Source organism: Mustela lutreola, chromosome 4 (genome assembly GCF_030435805.1).
Source record: "Mustela lutreola isolate mMusLut2 chromosome 4, mMusLut2.pri, whole genome shotgun sequence".
Taxonomy (NCBI): Eukaryota; Metazoa; Chordata; class Mammalia; order Carnivora; family Mustelidae; genus Mustela; species Mustela lutreola.
Genome location: NC_081293.1, coordinates 147,219,811 through 147,241,279, shown reverse-complemented (window position 1 = coordinate 147,241,279; position 21,469 = coordinate 147,219,811). Strand labels below are relative to the sequence as shown.

Sequence of the window (21,469 nt, the reverse complement as noted above, 5' to 3'; positions counted from 1 at the left end):
ATTTAATTGGAGAAATCAGCATGACATTAAGAAATGAAAATAGATTTTGAAGATATAAAGACTTGGGTTCAAATTCTAACTCTAGCATTTGATAGTTGCTTTAAGTTTGAGTGAGTTACATTTCCTCCCTGAGCAATCAGCTAACTTATCTGCAAAATAGCCATACTACTATCTATCTCATGGAGTTCAAAAATTTAAAAAGTAATATTTATATAAAAGGCTTTATACATATCAAGTGTTTAATAACCATGACTAGCCCACAGCAATGACTACATGCTAGTGCTGTATTTCTGGAAAATCAATTTTCTGTATGTGGTTTCTATTTGTATATTAATAGACATTTTATTTTTATACATTTCTGAGGGAGAGCTTCTTGTAAGGCCATTGATGAGATTGATCTTGGACTTAAGGCTTGGTAACAGTTAAGTCATATACCCTGTCTTAGAAAATATGTAATTTTCATAACCAATTTTGAACATTAATAGTTGTGATTTAGTGTGCATGTCCCAGGGTCCTAGAAATATTTTCTAGGTCAATATTGGGATAAAAAGGTATACTTTTTTTTGTTCTACCAAATGAAGATGTGTATTCATTATTTTTGGCTGGGCTGTTGGAATTCCTAGTTATTTCTACTTGTTTCCAACCAACTATTTTTGTATATCGTTTACACTGAGGAATTAAAATAATAATGATAATAATGATATTAATCATAGTAACAATGGCAGTCTATATTCACAATATACTACATCACCTAAAAATTCCAACTGCTTTGTTGTACCATTTATCTCAGCAGATGAATTTCTTCACTTAAGGGATGAGAACCTGAAGGGTTTAGGATTTAGCGATCAAAATCACCTGCAGAAAGAGTGCATTCATGTGTTTGTGTGTGCGTGTGTGTGCACATGCATGTGCTCTTATGTGTGTGCAGGGGAGATGAAGAGATAAGAAACTCATACAAGGAAGTTGGTAATTGTCACTGATATGCAACGTATGCTGCATGTAGGCTTTTGTTTTCCTGATTTGGGCACAAGTTCATGATGTTGTGATCCTCTATGAGTTACAACTTATTTCCATTACTGGCTGGCTTTCAGAAACTGCCAGGCATGTTGGATGGACATTCTTCTGTGCTGTTGACAATTCTTGGGAAGAGCATAACTTCTACCCTCTAGTCCCCTGGAGTCCCTGGCTGTTTTCAATTCTATGAGAACAGGTCACAAATCATAGACTCAAAGCTGGCACATACCCAAGGGAATACTTATTTTGGTTTCATCCTCACCAAATTCATCTTCTACATTATAAACTTTGTTGTTTTCCACATGTATCAAGTTGTGGGTGTTATATTTGGAGTATTGTCCAAATATAATACAGCATCTACATTAATTTTACTTAGAAGAGATAAGAATTCTTAAACATATAAATAGAAATAATGCAAATTGGTATAACCCATACTAGGTTAAATTATCTTAAACCATATACAAGTACTTACTACATTATTACCATGAAATAGATCGTAAAGAGGTCCTGTATAATATATATAAACTAAATGTATATATATACATAAAGTATATGTGTATAATATATAATATACATATTATATATACATACATATTATATATATACATATAATAATATACATATTATATATATATATATAAAGTTGTCTTAATAAACAGAATGTTATTGACAATATTTCCATAGTTGGGTGTTCAGTATTGATTGCATCTTTTGCTTCCCTCCAGAAATAATCATTTCTTAAATTTTTTATTAGTTTTAATTTTAAAATTCATTTATTTATCACAATTGGCTAAAATAACAGAAATTTGGGCTCAGGAAACAAACTCCTCGGATTTTGTTACTGAAATCTATGAGATGGTTTTGTCTCATTTTAAAGATTAGCATGAGTAATGACTATACATAAAAATTATTTGGACAATTGACACTTAAATGTACTGCAGATTCAAAGTCCTTCTGACCCCAAATTCACAAGTTTAGCTAAAATTCCCCTTTAGTTAAAATTTCCTCCTATTTTTGGAGCAGAAACAGCTCTAACATTAAAAAGCCTTATTGACTCAGCATACTCAAAATAGTCAACAAATTATTTTTTTTTAAAGGAAAGACTGTCACAAAGCAGAGGTGAATAGAACACAATGTATAATGCATTAGATACAAGAGAGACTGCATTTCACAAATATTGAAAGAGAGATGTAAAGGAATGGCATTCTGAGAATTAAGGCTTTTTTGTTTTTGTTTTTGTTTCCTGTACACTGAAAGAATTGGGTACTGGGGCTGTGGGAAGTTTCTTAGGTTTTTGAACTTGGATTCATGTAGAAGAGTTTGACATGCCAATCAGCTACATACGATGTTTGATGATATCTTCTGGGATTCATTCTCGGGATTGTTGGTTTCATTCAGTTGCTTTACAGTCTCTGAAAAAGGTTTCTCTCACTACCTGCTGTGCATTCCCATTTACCACTGTGGGGTTTTTCTTTCCATCTCTCCCCTGAGTGCCTTTGGTTTAGTTTCTTTATTCACTATGGTTGTCTCTTATGCCATGCTATCTGTTAAGCCACCAAGATGGCCTGATGCTTATCACAACAGTATATCTATTGTACATCTTAGCCTCTTGGTTTTTTGTTTGTTTGTTTGTTTGTTTTTTATTGAGAAGATAATCATATTTGTGAGAGGTCATGGCTTTATTGATAAAAATGTACATTTACCAAGTTGAATTTTTGAAATATTGAACATTTCAACATTTTCTGCAGTAGAGGAAGTATGGTATTACAGATCTATGTGCCTTGCTTTTTTCAGTGCTCCGTTTTGGGGTGGCAAATAAGAAATTAGTTCTAGCTTAAGGGAAAAAATAACACTGCATAATTAGCAGGGTTTTCCATGGACTAAGAAAAGAAAGAAATATAAATAGGAAAGTGGAAAAGTGACTTCTTTAAAAGATGAGCACTATGCTAAAAATGCAAAAGAAATCGGGAGAGGGGAACGCCAAGGCCATTGAGATCTGTAAATCTAAAAAAGGCAGAGAAATCTCAGGGAGCAGTGTTGTGGGAGAGCATAGCTCAGGGCCTGGGATCCCTAGGGGTTAGGCTTATGGAGATGTTGTTGAGATCGGTGGTAAAGACACTTAATGGGCCTGAGCAACGCTGGGTTGGGATGAGTCAAGAGGAGGAATGACAATGTAGTGTGAAGAAAGTGCCACAGTAAATCAGAAGAGTCCTAATTCAATTCTCATGAGTCAGACGCTCATTCTCCTGAGTTCTCTTTCCTATAAGATTTAGTCAACAAATACTGATTCTACAGCTACAGCATTTTACGGTCTGAGTAAGGTTTGGAGGATCTAGCTAGGAATAAAATAATCATGATCCCTGAACTTCTGAAACTTAATCTTGAAAAATATATAGACAATGAACAAATAATGCACAGATTAATAATTACAGGTTGTGACATGTTAAACAGGAGAAATGTCGGCTTGTGAAGAATATAACTTAATAATAATGGGAGAATTAAAAAAATAATGGGTGAATCAGCAAAAACATCGCTGAAGAAGCAAAATCTTATAAAGGATACTGAGGCACTATCCAGATGAAGCTGGGGGGAAATATTGTTCAAACTGGAGGAAATAGCATAGGTAGAGACCCTCAGACAAGAAAGGTTTGATGTGTTTGAAAATCTGAAAGAAGGCCAGGGTGACTGGTTTATGGCAAATGAACAGGAGGAGACAGAAGGTCCTCACTGAGGTGAAGGGACAAATAGGGGGAGAAATCACTTAAGGCTTTATATACAAGCTACAGTGCTTTGATCCCCCCTTAATTATAACAGGAGCCTATTAAAAGTAATACAATTTAGGCAGACAAGTGACAAGATTATATTGGCACTTAAAGAAGCTCGCTTGGGGCTGCATAAGTCTCAGCTGCCTCGGTGGCTCAATCAATTAAGCATCTGCCTTCAGATCAGGTCATGATCCTGGGGTCCTGGGATCAAGTCCCACATCAGGATGCTTCTCCCCCTGCCTGCCACTCTCCCTGCTTGTGCATGCTCTTTCTCTCTCTCTCTTCCTGACAAATAAAATCTTTAGGAAAAAAAAATGAAAAAAGAATGAGTCTCAGATTTGGGAACTAAGCAACTGATAGGATCCCATGTATTCTTTGGAGAATTAGATGATTAGAAAAGGAAAACCTGTGTGTGTGTGTGTGTGTGTGTGTGTGTGTGTGTGTGTGTGTGTCTGTGTGTTGATGCATCTGTGTGTCTGTGTAGGATACAGTTGTGTAGGGTAGGAAGGGTGGGAAGAGATCAAGAATCTACTTGTGATCTGTTAAGTTAAAGTCACCTGTGAGATTGGAGACATACTGTGAACTATCAGATGGGTCTACAGTCCAGAACACAAGACTGTGCTAGAAAGCTAAACAAGGGAGTAGTCTGTTAATACATTAAGCACATTTAAAGATATTTTTAAAGCCACATTACTGGTTGAAATCACCCAAAACAAAACCTTTAATATAAAATTCAGAAGCTGGATCCTGATGAAGAGGTAGAAAAGAGAGACTGAGAAGTTGTGATCAGAGAAATGTGTGGAAAACCAGGAGACTATGGTGTCAGAGAAGTCCAAAGGAGAGAGCTTCCATGTAAGATGAGGGTTGTAACGTGGAAGTCATTGCAGATCTTAGCGAAAGCAGTTGAAGTCATGGACATATACTCCAGTGTGAAGTCTGCTAAAGATAGAGTGAGAAGTAAGAATATGGAAACAGTAAGTAAGGTGGTGAAGGGTATGTGTAAACAGAGCAATTGATATAAAAGGATTTAGAGTCAAGGAAGGTTTTTGTTTTGAAGGGAGATTTTGGAACACTTTTCCTTGCTGAGGTCAATAATGGAGGAGAAAATCTGAGTAGATGAAGGGTGATTGAATTTAGAGATGAAGTGCAGGTTTTGTGTTGTTAAATTTTATTTTTGTATATTAAGAAAAGAAAGCAAGATGACTATGACTGAAGATACAGTTTGTCACACTTAATGGCAAACAGTGAGTGGAATGTCTGATGGCTCTTGTGTTTTCTATCTCATCTGAGTAGCATAGCTAAGGGTAAAGAAGAGAACACCATTAAAATGTTTCCTCATTCGGTTGAGAATTATAATTAAGTCACACAGTATAAACTGGATGGAAACATAGAAATAATTCATCCTTTTATAGATAAGTAAACTAAAGCTCAGAGAGTTAGCCCTGCTGTCTGACTGTAGAACCAGGACAGTAGGGCAAGTCATCTAATTTTTACAGATGCCTCAAAATAATAAGTAATCCCTAAGAAAAATGCTCAACCAAAAGGAAAATGCAGTTATTCGGTCACTGCCTCATACTGAACAGGAATGATCTCAAATTATTGGCACTGCTCAACTATCATGAGGATATAAGGATTTTAACAAATTTTAAGGGACTCCTCCCAGTTGGGAGTTTCAAGGAAACAGTTTTCTTCAGAAACTTTGGCATGTTCTCTCTGGTGCTTTTCCAAAGCAACAGGGAAACTGAAGGTAATTTTTAAAGGTTAGCTAGTATTTCTAAACCCACAAGAGCTATTCATCAATTAGGTAAGCAAGCAAGAGATTCCAAAGCTCATTTATCAAACTATACACATTTGAAGAGCTTGGACAGGGAATGTCAAGGTCCTGTTGTTCTGAATATTTTCTGTCTGAGGGTTTACTTTTTAATTTGAACATATAGAAATCCTAATTAACAATCGTATTTAGTACATAATTTGCCTGAAGCAAGTAGGAACAAATGTGTGTGTGTGTGTAGTATGCCTTCATCCAATACTGTTTTTAAAAATTGTCAAAATATTTTATAAAAATAGATGACTTTTAAAAGGCTGTATTAACCTATACCCCTGAAGCAAATAATACCTTATGTGTTAATTAAAAAGGCCATATTAAAAAAGGTACACTTTTCCATAAATGCATCCTTGACTATAGTTATAGCAGAGTGTATTTACTAGTGATAGGGCAAGCTGAATTTTCTATTGTGACGTTAAGACATTTTCCTTCTTATGAAAGAAAATCAGTATTCACCACCTTTATACCCTAATCACTTATAAAGTAAATGGTTTTCTCAAAGGGACAGTTTTTTTTGAGAAAGAAATATAACTTTAACTGATTTTGCTAATGTCTTTTCAGCTGTAGCTGGAGGTATCACCAAACATCTTAGGGACACAGACATGCAAAATAGTCTTGGATATATGAAGAGTTAAGGAAGTTTCAAGGTAAAAGTATTAGATGAGGTAAAAGATAGAAGTTTGGCAGACATCCCCCAATGACTTATCAGGAAAGCCAGGCCCTTGAAAGTAAATTGCCTCTAGAGCTCACACATAACTGAAATTAACTAATTTAGGAAGACTTCCTGTCTTCTGGGTGATTAGATATTTGGGAGGGAGGAGTGCCTGAGTAGCTCAGTTGGTTAAGCCTCAGACTCTTGATTTTGGTTCAGGTCATGATTTCAAAGCCCTGGGATCAAGCCCCATGTCGGCCTCTATGCTCAGTGAATGAAGAATTTGCTTGAAGGTTCTCTATCTCCCTCTGCCCCATTCCTCTGTTCACAGGCTCGCTTGCTCGCTCTCTCCCTCTCTCTTAAAAAAAGAAAGAAAAAGATACTTAGGGTGGAAACTGTCTTCTTCAACTTGTGACCATAACTAGAATTAGGTATCATCTAGATTTGCACAAATAGAGTAGCCATTAGCCACATATATCTGTTAACCACTTTATTTTTTTTTTTTTAAAGATTTTATTTATTTATTTGACAGAGAGAAATTACAAGTACACTGAGAGGCAGGCAGAGAGAGAGAGAGAGAGAAGGAAGCAGGCTCCCTGCTGAGCAGAGAGCCCGATGCGGGACTCGATCCCAGGACCCTGAGATCATGACCTGAGCCGAAGGCAGCGGCTTAACCCACTGAGCCACCCAGGCGCCCCCGTGTTAACCACTTTAAATGTAGCTGATCTAAGTTGAGATGTCCCATAAGTATAAAATACACACTTGGATTTCAAGGATTGAGTATGGAAAAAAGAACTATTAAATATTTCAGTTGTTTAATGTTGAGTCCATGGAGAAATGGTAATAACTTGAATATATTGAGTTGAATAAAATATATTATTTTTCATCTTTTTCTTTTTTTAAGGTAACTATAAGAAACTGCAAAGTTGTATAAGAGACTCAAATCTTTGGCTTATGTTAGATTTCTAATTTCTCTCATCTAGATACATTTTTCCTATGAAGAGAAGTAATTATCTAGTCAGAAAATCTTCATGCTTTGTTTATCTAAGATGGATGAGGAAAGCCTTCAAGACAATTTGAGTTATTAGTGAACTGGAAGGCTAAACTGAGTTAGTTGACCAGTAGAGACAGCAGAAACTGCTAAGCTTTCCATTGGTATTTCCCAAAATGGACACCCAAGTTACTTGCCCCCATGACAAAGTGTTTCAGTCTCTCTTGTTGAAATGGTGAAATCCAAGTCTGCGGGTGACTTTTCATTAAGAAGATTACAGGTATCATTTGCCAAGTACCAAAAGTGTTTTGATAGAAGAGAGGCTTTTCCCACTTCTTCTACTAACTGGAAATTCAATCATTCATTCATCCATTCATCAGCAAGTATTCATTGAGCTTTTTGTACGTGTGAGGTCCTGTGTTAGTGCTAAAGTTTTTAAAGATTACAAATCTGACTAACAGTTCAGAACCTTTTGGAATGACAGATGGGTAGTGAATAATTACCATAGAATATGATCAGTACATCAGTATTACAAGAGACTTGAATATAATATATTTTGTTAGGTTCTGACTAGGAGTGCATTGAGGGGTTGAAAAGGCTTCACCGACCAACTTAATATATTTACAGGATCTTGAGGTTTAAGAAAAAAAATTCCAATTAGGGGGAGAATATAAACTTTTATCGGCACCCACCATGTACCATAGGAAGAGCACTTTCACCTGGACTGTTTCTTTTGATCCATAACCGTATGATATTAGTATTAGTCTCCTCATTTCTGTAAAGGGAATGGAGAATATCATTTCATTACAAATGGCATATTCTGTGTCAGAGAACTGTGATAGTGTCATGGTAGATACTTAAGAAATACCTCATAAATACTGGGAAATGTCTGCTAAAAATGAGTGGAGGGAGAAAACAGGGCCACTTAGATTAGTGATCAGAGAGTGTCAGAGCAAGAAGGAACGCAGGAATCCCATCTAATCCAACTCCCTCACTTTAAAGGTTAAGCCCAGGAGAATTCAGTTGAGTTGCCTAATGCAGTTAAAATGACAAAGGAGGACTGAATGGGAGCATAGGGTTCTGTTCTAAAGTACAGATTTTTCTCAAGAGTGTCTGATCATAGCCTCTCAGCCTGGGAATTACAAAGAAGAGTTCCATCAAAAGATGCACTTTGGTAACAACACTTACCAAGCCCTACTATCATTTACTTTAAGTCTTCAGCTTCTTTATATAGTATTCCTTTGTGTATTCTCCTGTTTAGAATTGCAATTACAATATTTTTGATAATGTTTTCACATCATCTCCCCTTTTTAAAAATTCTAATAATTCTCCCTAACCTTTCCTTGCTTTCCTAAATATTTGCTACTTTAACAAGACCTTTAACAGGATCTTCTTGAGGCAGTTGTGGTAATACAAAGCCTCAAGATATACAGGACCCTAGAGCTTCCCAATTAATCAATTTGACAATTACTGGTTTTACTTTAAATGAAGCACTTTGTTGATAATTTGGAGGTAGAGATAATTGTCTGTACTCTGGATCCAGGAGCTTTATAGCCGGTAGCACAGACGTATACAAACAAAACAAAACAAAACAAAATAAAGAAACAGATATTGAACATTTAAATTTTCTAAGTGCTTTGCCCCAATTGTTTTATCCAGTTATTTACAGCAGTTCTATGAAGTATGTTCTCTTACGCATTCAATTAAAGAGAAAACTGTGGCACATAATTTAAGAAAATTCCTCAAAGTCACACAGATTGAAAATGATGAAACCATGATTCAAACTCAGCCCATTTGACTATAGAGAAGCCATTCTTATCCCTAAACTATATTGTCTCCTACTAAATCCAAATAAATATGGCTAAATACAGAATGCAGTGTAGGAATATCCTGTGGATACACAAAGGAAAGAGAGACAGAAGACTTCATGGAGGATGTGCCTTTGGTGGCACGTCTGAAAAAATAAAGTAGTGACCGCTTATTGGGAAGGGAAGAAGGAAAGGCATTCCAGACTGGCCCAGACATGATGCACAGAGAGCTTGAGAATGGTTAAAAGCATGTTGGCTTCAGAACATACAATATGCAGAAAGAAGAGAGTATAGAGAGGTAGGCTTGACCTAACTGTAGGGAACTTGAGGAATACAGAGTATACTATGGAATTTGTATTGCATACTTTTTAAGAAATAGATGGTTCTAAGAATGTTTTAAAGGTTCTGAGGATAGAAGTAACATGAGTCAACATGTATTTTAGGAATAATCACCTAGGCAGCAGTGTGAAGAATTAGAGCCAGGGGGATTATGTACATCTTTCAGGTTAAAATTTAGAATCAGAAGGAAGCTTACTTTAGGCACAATGGAAATAAAAAGGGCATACATGAGAAATTTTATGGAGGCAGATTCAAGATGACTTGGTGGGAAACAGCTATGAAAAATAAGAGTTGAAGAGATTGGAAATTAAGGCTGACTCTCTGCCCTGGTTAAAGAGAATGAGAGTATACTGTGCTCAGAAAAACAAAAACAGAGGCAGGTCTGTAGGGCAAGAAAACAAATTAAGTTTAGACAAGTTGTGCATCTTTGATTCATTTATTCATGAAATATTCATCCATCAATTTATAATAGACCTTATGTTATATTCTAGAGTTACTGTAAAGAACAAGAAGATAATGTTCCTGCCTTCAAGACACAGTCTGTGGTAGGGATGCAAACATTAAACAAATAAATATACAAGCAAGTATTTAATCATGATGCTACAAAGGGAAAAAGTCAGAGTGCTGTAAGAGCTTAAAATGGGAACTCAGTCAGACAGTTAAGAGGGGGTCATCTATGAAGAAGTAGTATTTAGGTAATATTAAAATTGGAATAATAGTTAGCCAGTCATAGATGAATAGTAGTATTTCAGGCTATGAAAACACCAGATGTCAAGTCTTTGAGGGAGAAGAAATTTGATGAGTTCCAAGAAGTTAAGAGAGAAATCAATGAAGACTGAGGCTGTAGAGGAAAGCAGATTATGAAACACTTCGTAGACCTTGTAAAGATTTTGAGTTTTTTCTTAAAGACAATGGAATAAAATTGAAATATTTGAAATGTGGAAGTAACAAGTTCAGAGAAAAGTGGGTTTGATGAAGGCAAGGATGAAAAACAAACTTGGAAGCTTTTGCTCTAATACAGTTGAGAGATGATAGTGGTTTAGAGCAGAGTGAAAGCAATGGGAGTGAACAGAAGCAGATCTGTTTCAGCTATATTCTGAAGACAAAAAGAATACTGTGTGGTTAACTGACATACATGAGAGTTTGAATGAGGTGTCATTAAGGAGTCCCAGATGTCAAGAGTGAGAACTCAGTGGATGGCTATGCTATTTCCAGAATTGAGAAGTTTTGGAGAGGGATAATATCTTCAGGGGGATGATAACAGTATTTTCAGGAGAATATTTTCACAGTATCTTCAAGAAATGATTAGGACGTTCTGAATGCCAAGTATTTTTGTGAGGCACCTCAGTGCCTGATTTTTTCTGGTTGACTAGCAGTTCTTGGATCACACCATCACCATGCCTAAGCCAGTGGAAAAGATAGTCTGCTTCCCTGAATGACGAAATAAAATTTCTAGAATTTATTCTCATTCCCTCTGGTTGGCCTTACTTGTATCTTGTGGTCATCTCTGAAGCAATCACTGTGACGAGGAGGACAGAACATCCAATTCATTAAAGCTGGTTCACAGGGCTGTGGGAGGTAGGAAACACATGACTGGAAGTGAGGGAGAGTGACTTCCTCAGCAGAAAAAAGAGGTAGGATTGCCAGAAAATGGGTAAATAAATTACAAAGACCAAAATAATGGCCTTCTGCCACCAAATATAATAACTGAAGCAGTAGAAGTTGAATAAAGAAAGATAAAAATGTGTAGTTTGATATTGGGGGAGGGCATCTTTGTGAAAAATACAGTTAGAACTCTGTTTCTGAGTTCAGATGGAGGCCAGTACTTGATGTATAAATGTGAGTTTTTGGCAGAAAAGTAGTAGTGAAAGCTGCGTAGAGTACAGAGTGAGAACTGACCCTTCAGCAATACCAGCAGAGAGTAAGGGTAGGAGAAAATGAACCCAACGGTGGGACTGATGACTGAAGGACAGAAAAGAGAGAGGGCAGTCAGGGGTGTGGAATGGAACCCTGTGCAGAGACTATTCCAAAAATAAAAGAATAGTCAGTAGAGTATCATTGATAATCTTGGAATGAGCAATTTTACTGAAGGTAGGAATAAAAACTGTATGTATTACTTTATTCAACAAACAATTAGTGAGAACCTACTGCTTGATAAGCACCATGATCAAAGACCTTCCTCTTCCATTCCAACAATTTCCTAAGTGTGTACTGTGTGTACTGTACACCAGGGACCATTCTAAGTATTCTATTTGGGAGCAGGGTCTTGGTGGTAGTTATAAATATGAAAAACATCTCTCAAGGAGCTTAATGTCTAGTGATACAGGTAATAAACATGAAAATAACTGAGTCAAAATGTAACAAGGTCCAAAAAGATGCACACAAGATGCTATGAGAAATCAGGAAAAAAGATGGAATCACATCTGGTCAGAAAACTTGAGATGGGCCCTGGAGAATAGGTAAGAATAAGAACAAAATTTTGTAAGTGGAAAAGTGGATATAAGCAAAGATGATACAGTGAATATATAGAAGAATTATTAAATCCAGTTTGGCTGTAGGCTATCAGCAGGGGACCAGTTTGCAAACTGTATTGGAACTAGCCATCTAGGCTCTGATAACGAGCCAAGACATTTGATGAGTCATTTAAAAAAAAATTTTATGAAGGAGTGAGATACTAAAAATCATGCTTAGAATGGACTTCAGATGATGTTCCAGAAAGAGAGGCAGAGAGGCTCTCTAGAAAGCTCTTAGATAATCCAGGGGATTATCTGGCTGGCGAGGGCCTGAATGAAATAAGAGGTCCACTGTGGGTGTGGAATTCATGGCACACAGTTACTGGAATGGTAGAAATGATACAGAAAGGGAGGGAATCAAAAGTACCTCTGAGTTTTGTGAAAATAGTAGTTAGAGTGATAGAAACAAGAGAGGAATGAGGGGAAGCAGATTTGAAACTCCTATTTTGTGAGCGTAATCTCCCTGCTGGATCTCTTTTGTTGACTCCCATGCATCTGGCTGTGAGCACACTGAGCTGTAGAATGATTGTAGGCTGAGCTAAAAATAGATGACGCTTTCATGGTGACCAACATCCTGTATTATTCTCTGGTCTCTTGGAACATGGACCCACTTTAGACATGACATTTTGCTTTGAAATACCACGTTCAGCAGCAAACATTATTGGGAACACTTAGAAGACTTTCTCTACATCAAATAGAAATTAATACATCTGATAATTACTTTCTAAAAGATACTCCACTAGTAAGCCTTAAAATCTTGTTAATTGCTGCTCATCATATCACTGCTGGAAATTAGAGAAAATAATAGTGCATACATCAGTGGGTACATACTCATTTGATATGGAACAACCCACCTCCATGAGGGAGGGAACAAGAGCAAGTTACACACAGTTTTTGGCCCATGGCAAGATTCTGTGAATGAGAACAAAACAAAACAAAACAAAGAATGAATATCTAAAATATGTTTTTATAATTCCTATCAGGAATTCAGATACTGGTCTGTACTTATCAGAAACTATATATATATATATATATATATATATATATATATATATATAATTTTAATAATTTTATTAATAACTTCACTTATTTGTGGTATATTGGGTACTAGAAATTATACCAAGTGTATCATAAACATCATAAACATCATTTCATTAATCCTTTTAATAGCACTGCAAGGTAAGTTTTAAGATACTTGTAGCAGTGTGCCTATTTTACAGATGGGGAAGTTGAGATTCAGAGAGTTTAGTAGATGCTAGAAATCCCACTAATATGTGTGGCATAGCAAAATTTAAAGCCCATGTTTTCCTTACTCCAAAGTCTGTACTCTGAACTGTTATGCTATATATATAAAGATACGCAGTGTCTTAAGCTCTGCCCATAAAGAACAGTACTGATTCTAAATCCCAGACCCTAGTTGACAGCACCCACCAACTAATCTATCCCCAGATTGAGAAATGTCCTGGGGCCTACATATGACTCCTCTAATGTTCCAGAGTACCCAGCAAATTCAATATGAAAAGCCATCACAAATGCCTTTTTCCTACTTGTAATCTCATTCTGCCAGCTGATGCATAACCATCACACTATCTATCTTGTCAGGGCAAAGGGGTTATTTTCTCTCCCAATATATGTGTTTCCTCTTCATGCTATTTAGCAGAAAAATCATGCCAACCCCTTTCTTCCTACTTCTGCACTAAAACCCAAAATAACCGTAATATCCCTTTTATCTAATCGGATGTTCTTACTGTTTCCCCCTGAAATCAGAGTAAATCTTAAAATCACGTTACATTTTAACCAGTCCCTTCAGCGTGTTCCAGCCACTGTAGTTACTCCTCACAGACACCTTCGGGAACAAAACACTATTCACGGAAACGAGCATTATGAAATTGTAATCTTTAAAACAAATATTTGAAAAGACATAGTACATGATTGTTCCTCCTTCACAGATCCTGAAGCTGTATTTTGGTTACAAATTGTGCAAGCCTCACTTTATTTCTGAGGGAATGATGTTATTTCTTTTGGGCTCTGTAAATTATAGAACTGCTCATAAAGGAAAGGAAATGGATAGTGGATGGTGTTTGTTTATAGACTTCTAAACGTTGTAGACCCGGTATATTTTAATCTGTGTTGTGCTTTCCGAGAGTACAAAATGGCTGGCAACTGGTCTAGAACACCAGAGGGCCAGCGCTTACAAGTGTCTCCCACTCGACAGCCAGTCTTGGTAGGTAAGGGCTGATGCGTGTTGGATCTGGTAAGATGAAGATACCAGCAGGGAGGGCAAATGTTATGGGCCAGAAGTAATAATGGTTAAGAACATCAAAGAGCTAGAAATTTGTTAGAAAGAAATCTCCTGGCTAAAAGAAGAAGGTCTGCCAATTTATTGATTGGCTTACCAGGCAATTCCATGGCTGGCATTTTTTTTCTTAAAGAGACACAGAGACAGTGGGATACTGGGGTGGCTCGAGTCAGTTAAGTCCGACTTTTTGTTTTTTTTTTTTTTTACTTTTTTTTTAAAGATTTTATTTATTTGACAGACAGAGATCACAAGTAGGCAGAGAGGCAGGCAGAGAGAGAGAGTTAGCAGGCTCCCCGCAGAGCAGAGAGCCCCACGCGGGGCTCGATCCCAGGACCCTGGGATCATGACCTGAGCCAAAGGCCGAGGCTTTAACCCACTGAGCCACCCAGGCGCCCCAAGTCCGACTTTTGATGGCAGCTCAGGTCTTGATCTCAGGGTTATGAGTTTAAGGCCCGCACCGGGCGCCATGCTGGGTGTGGAACCTGCTTAAAAAAATAAAAAGCGATAGAGAGAAAGGGAGAGGGAGAATCAACAGAAGGTGTAAGAAAGAATGGTCATGAAGATGGCTGAGAAACCGAGGCATGCTTGCCCTAGAGAAAACAAGGTTAAATGGTATATTTGTCATATGCGGGGGGGGGGGGGGGGTGTAGTGGGTGGGTATCACAGGCATAAAGGCTTCAGGCTTAATGAAAGAAAAAACTTTCTGACAATCAGAATGACTTTAAGTTGAAAAATCCCGCCTCCCTTAGTGAAAGAGATCAATCATAAATTGAAAAGACTCTTGTCAAGTCAGAATTGCAAATAATATTGATGCTGGACACCTTAGGATTCACTGGCATTCTAGTTTCCAACACAACAGATGGAGCTTAGCTCTGAACCTGTAAAGTTGAATGGAGGAAACTGGAAACTTTTCTATTGTCTTTACCTGTGACCTTTATTCTAAAGGGAAATCCACAGAACTGATGTCCAAGACAATAATTAATAATAGTAATAATAAATATATTTATTTATTGGAAATAAATGTATTACATGAAAAGGTTAATTGAAAGGAGAAATTTTTTTAAAGAACTGCTCCCATATAGAAGACCACGATTGAAGTTAACTTGAAAAACAGGGCTGTGAATTAATTGGTAGCTACTGCCACCAAGTGGTAGGAGAATACTTCTTTAAAGACTAGGATCCAGTAGCCTTTAGGGGGAAAAGTTCCCTTATCACAATTTGGTAATTTATCTGTGGACCTTCCTTCATCTGTTCCCATTGCATCACTACCCTAACAAAGAGTTGGCGTAAAATTATTATTAGAAAATCCTAAATTAGTTCAGCTGCTAGAGTTAGAAAGGCCAGTGTTGGAATACCACTTGTACCAAATGCCAGCGGTATGCTATGAAAAATTTGTCTGAGGATCCATTTTCTCAACTGAATATGTGACTTAAATTAGGTGATGTGTTTAAAATGTTTAGCCCAGAGCCTGATATCTAGCAAGGGCTCAACAAATGTTATCTCTTATCTTTTTGATAATGGCCATCCTAATGAGCATGAGGTAGTATCTCATTATGGCTTTAATTTGCATTTCCTTAATGACTAGTAATAATGAGCATCTTTTCACGTACATGTTGTCCTTATAGAAATGTCGATTCAGGTCCTTTGCCTGTTTTTTAATTGTTTTGTTTTGCTTTGTTTTACTTTTTAATATATTGAATTGTATGTGTTTTTTAATATATTTTGGTTATATATTTAGATATTCTGGATATTAATCCCTTATCAGATATATGATTGCAAGTTTTTTTCCCCATTCTGTAGGTTGTCTTTTCACTTTGTTGACAGTTTCTTTTGCTGTGCAGTTGCCTTTTTAGTTTGATCTAGTCCCATGTGTTTGTTTTTTATTTTGTTGTAGGTGCTTTAAGTGTCATATTCAAAAAATCATTATCAAGATCCATGTTAAACAGCTTTCTTCCTATACTTTCTTCTAGGAGTTTCATGGTTTTAGGTTTTACATTGAAATCTTTAATGCATTTTGAGTTAATTTTTGTGAGTGGTGTAAGATAGTTTCATTCTTTTACATGTGAATATCCAATTATCTCAGCACCATTTATTTCTCTGTTGATCATCTTGTCAAATATTAGTTGAGTGTATATGCATCAGCTTATTCCTGGGCTCATGAGTCTATTCTATCGTTCTATCACTTTATAGTACCTGCAGAATTCAGGAAATGTGATGCCTCCTGCTTTGTCCTTTTTATCTCAGGATTTGTTTGGCTATTTGGAGTCTTTTTAGGTATCAGTTATAATGTCTCTCTCTCTCTCTCTCTTTTTTTTTTTTTTTATTTATAATTTGTTTATTGGGTCCTTTCTCTTTTTTCCTTGATTAGTCTAAGTAAGGGTTTATCTATTTTGTTTATCTTTTCAAAGAACCAATTCTTAGTTCGGTTCATCTTTTCTATTGCTTTTCCATTCTCTCCTACATTTGTTTCTGCTCTAATCTCTATTATATCCTTTCTTCTGCTGACTTTGGGCTCCACATCTGGTACTAGCTTTGCTCTAGGGGCATTCAGCTCTGCCTTCCTGCTCTCTGCTTGAGTGCCACTGGGCTGTACAGCTTCAGGGCTTGTTGCCAGCCGTTCTGGTCAGATGGACCCAGAAAACACTCCCCACAGCAGGGAAGGCTGTGAATCAGCTCTCTCCCTGGGCATGGGCAAATCGGGCTCTAGGGCCAGCAGAACTCCTCACTGGGTATCTGAATCAGGCATATCTGCACCCTGTTGAGTTCCCTGGTTAGTTTGTATGTGCCCCTGACCTGGTTCTACAGGAGGACAGAGATGCTGGTTGGGTTCCCTTGGGCAATACCAGCTCAGGTACAAATTCAGTCTACTGAGATCCGTGTGCTGGTGGTTGCAAACCTCTCCCCTGCTTCTCTATCACAGTCACATTCCTGATGGTTAAATCCCATAGATTCCCCTTTAATTCCCATGGTATGAGGTCAGAGTAGGGGCTACCACAAAATGACCCACAGTGCCGGTAGGGTTGGTTATCCCTCCTGGGTTCTCTTTTTTCTCGCTGGAGGAACCAGAGGCTCATGCAAGAATTTGCTTCACGGTGACGCGTGGTCTCGGGGAGGGGCAATGTGGTCAATATGTCGCTGCCTTTCTTAGCCTACAAATACAGTCTATCTTGGTCTCTGTGGGGCCGTGGGGTGCTTCAGTCTCACCCCTGTGTTCCACGGTTCTTTCAGTGGGATCTTCTTGAATAGCTGTTACTTCTTCTCATGAGGGGGAGCAAAGTCAGGAACAATCTATATCACCATCTTGATCACGTCACCCTAAGTTCTAAATCTAGATCTGGCTGTAGTTCCTTCCTGCTGAGGTTCTAGGCAAAGTATTAAAGTCCCCCAACTCCCACAGCAGTATAAAGAATATAAATTAACTAATGTTTTGGCAAATGGCCTAAACTATAAAATCTGTCTGTGGATGCCAGTTTTAATTTTATACACTGGGAACCGTAAAGAGTCATCTATTATTAACCTTAAATAAAAAGAAAGGTAAAAATAGCACGGCTGTTTCTGCACTTACAGTAAATTGTTACCTGGCTTTCTATATTCGGTAGTGGCAATTAACCATACCTGTATACATTGTCCTGGCTAATTTATGGTCACAACAGCAAATAGCCCAAGACACTGAGGAGCCAGAAATGTCTTCTGTTGCATCAGAGGTAGATTGCGGTGCCACTTCTGGTCACTACACTCCACTTCTTTGAAAATGGATCCTGTAGCCATGTGGTAAATCTCAATCAGAATGTCAGTATATTTCATAGAATCCTACTTCAATCTCTTCTTAGAACTGTACTCTGCACCCTCAGAGGTGGCCATTCAGTCACTCTCCAAACATTCCCGGAGGGACCTCATTCCTGTTCTGAGGAAGCCCAGGCTACATTGTGGACATCTACTCATAAGAAAAATGCTCCTGGTAATGAGTGGAAATCTCCCTCTGTCTAACTCCTAGCCATTATGCTTGATTACAACACTTCAATCCAGAAATTATAGGCAACACTTTCAACCAACCCCATTTCCCAGATACTCCAATGAACAGAATTTTTGATAGTCCTGTTCCAACCTATGAATATGCATGTCCTGCAGGACCGAATGTACCTGTTCTTTATGATTTATCTTTCCTCAATCAGCTAATCTCATAGATAGGCATTTTTATGGTCTCGGTACTTTAAAATGAATAAAAATAAAGGTCCTCAGAGTTATTTCATGAAATCTGGATAGAAATCAGAATGAAGGGCACCTGGGTGGCTCAGTGGGTAAAGCCTCTGCCTTTGGCTCAGGTCATGATCTCAGGGTCCTTGGGATCAAGCCCTGAATCGGCCTCTCTGCTCAGCAGGGAGCCTGCTTCCTCCTCTCTCTCTCTGCCTGCCTCTCGGCCTACTTGTGATCTCTCTCTGTCAAATAAATAAATAAAATCTTAAAAAAAAGAAAAAAGAAAGAAAAAAATCAGAATGAAATGCAAAAAAAAAAAAATCATCATTTTTATCAAATTAACTCATAGAATCCTCAAAAGAATACATTTTTTAAAGATTTATTTATTTATTTATTTGACAGAGAGAAATCACAAGTAGATGGAGAGGCAGGGAGAGAGAGAGAGAGGGAAGCAGGCTCCCCACTGAGCAGAGAGCCCGACGTGGGACTCGTTCCCAGAACCCTGAGATCACGACCCGAGCCGAAGGCAGCGGCTCAACCCATTGAGCCACCCAGGCGCCCCTCAAAAGAATAATTTTAATTGGGTGACGTTGAACCCAAAAGTGGCCCCTTGACACTTTCTCTCCAGAAGTTTGGTATCCTCTTGGAATCATCGGTCCTGGGTCCTTCAGATGGGACGTGGGATGGCCCAGGGCCTTCACAGCTGACAAGCTATGCATCAGGAAGGGGACCACTGCTATGTGTCTCACAATTCCTTCCTTAATGTTGCTCTTGTACCCTCTTTGATTTTTTTTTATCAAGTTCTTTTTAAAATATCGGCTTATTTTAGTTATGGTAAGGTGATAGACAGGGACTTAACTTACTTTAGGTTATATCCACAGCTGAGGCCAAGAATGATAGTGACTATGAGGAAAAAGAGAACACAAATTCCAAAGTTTAAAACTAAGGGGATAGTCATGCTTTTTTTTTTTTAATTTTTAAATTTTTTTATTAATATATAATGTATTGTTTGCCCCAAAGGGTACAGGGTACAAAGAACATATTTTTTGACAAGGTGTTTCTAATTTACTTAGAGCTAACATGAAATGGGGTATAATGCACAATAAGTAATAATTTGGGAACCCCCATGTTCTGCTCTCATTGAACTTCTGCCACTGACTTACTGTATGATTTTTTTGGCTTCTTAATTCCTCTCCCCACAAAGTGGAAATAGTAGAGTGGTTGTTTTAGCCTTCCCAGAAATACTGGGAGAGAGAACCCAGATAGTAAGTGTTGTGAACTTCTGAAAAAGTAAACTTTGGAAATTTGAGAATTTATCCCATCAGAATACTTGAGAAAGTGTATCCATTTGGGGTCCTTTAACAGGAATCAAACTAAAAGAACTGGAAGATGAGGGTAAAGGTCCATCTGCTAAGATATCTTGTAAACTTTATTCCAGTAAGGCAAATAATCTTTGTGCTGAAGGATCTTGCTGGAGAGTGCAGCATTTAATATTTTCTCCAGAGCCCATTACCCATGTCTGTTTTTTAATGCTCCCAAATTGTTTCTTTTTTCTACTTTATTATTTCTTCCTACAATCTTTGTGGGTTTTTCGGTAAAAGCACACCTTAATTCTAGGAAATGGAAAATATGTCAGGCTTAATCTTTTTGCCCCTTTAAGAGCCAGTACCTAATGTCTGGCTCTCTGACGTAACATTTTCTTATTCACTGTAGTATCACCTTTTAACACTATGAAGACTGTCCATGCAACTTCACTGGGATAATACAGCTGCTGAATAATAAAGAAATGAATCAGTGGGAGGTTGGAAGGAGGGCTCAAAATTATGTTATGATGGTCCTCTTTATCCAGAGAAAGCTGAAAGCCATCACATCAATAACATAAATCATTGAGGCTCAGAAACCACCATTCAGAACTGTTCTGAAACAATTCAGAAACTCAGCATGTTCCCTGGGTCCTTTATTAACTTAAGTTTATAAATCTCCTGCACCATTATTGTACTTCAATTAAATGATTCCTTCCCAAATTTGGTCCTCAATAGCCTCACTCTCCAGAGTCGCTTACCAGAATCTGTTAGTGTTAACAGCCTAATTTGTGTTCTTAAGAGATATTATTTTAGATCTTTTAAGGCAATGAGGAATTTTTAATCAGCTCTCAGTTTTATAAATTTTCCACTAACCTCTTTTGAGGATTGATTTACAAGTTTCCCTGTTTACCTTGCTTGAAGGCTCTCTGGCAGTCAGATTGAATGAGGTTACAGGAAAGATGTCATGCATGTTTGGCATTATTTAAAATCAGTTTGAAGTTAACTAAATAGGGAAGTGAAGAGAAAGGACACTTGCACTGCTAGTAAATTTCAGGTGTGTTAAAAATAGTGCTCTGCAGCTGTGATTACCCATGGAGTTTGGAAACATACTAACTTACTCTTTCCAGCCTAATGGTTTTCACAGTCCAATTATGTATGCTGACAGTCTCTGGCATAAATACATTCAGGAAGAAAACTATTATTTCCTACCCGATCCAAAATATTCGTTATGAGAACTGTAGCTTAGCTAAGTCATATAAACTATAATACTGAACCACAGAGTGGGAGTAAAATTCTTCTCTGTGTTAACTTTTGCAAGACTCCCAGATGCTCTTAAAAGAGAGAGGGAGACAGACAACAATAAAGAGAAAAAGTTGGGCAAGAAAACTTCCCTTTGTTAATGTCCTTTAAAGAACCAGTTCTCTTCCTTAGAGGCTCTCTGTGGAGCACGGAGAGCTCCACTTTTGCTTTAGTCTAGGTGTTCTGATCACCAGAAGTGATTTATCACCGGGGAAATGGGGTGGGGGAGGAGAAAAAAGCATAAAGACCTTAAAAGCCACTATTCTTTGATGGGGGACGTGAACCTGTCAAAGAGAAGGTAGGTAAAACTTGCCATGCAAGTGCATAAAATGTCTACAGTAGGATCCAGAGAAGACAACATCAATTTCCTTCCCTACCCTCCCAATCATGGTTGATAGAAATATGAATGAGCAAAACACCCTTACTTCTCCTGGGTTGCTTCTGATAACTATCTTTGCCCCTGGGA

The 21,469-nt window shown here is 37.6% G+C and overlaps 1 protein-coding gene across 4 annotated transcripts in view; it reads left to right on the top strand.

The window, feature by feature from the left end:
• The window catches only part of TMEM196 (transmembrane protein 196), a 51,220-nt gene that overhangs the window by 9,476 nt on the left and 20,275 nt on the right, over nucleotides 1–21,469 (top strand). The gene's annotated exons all lie outside the window — the stretch shown is intronic.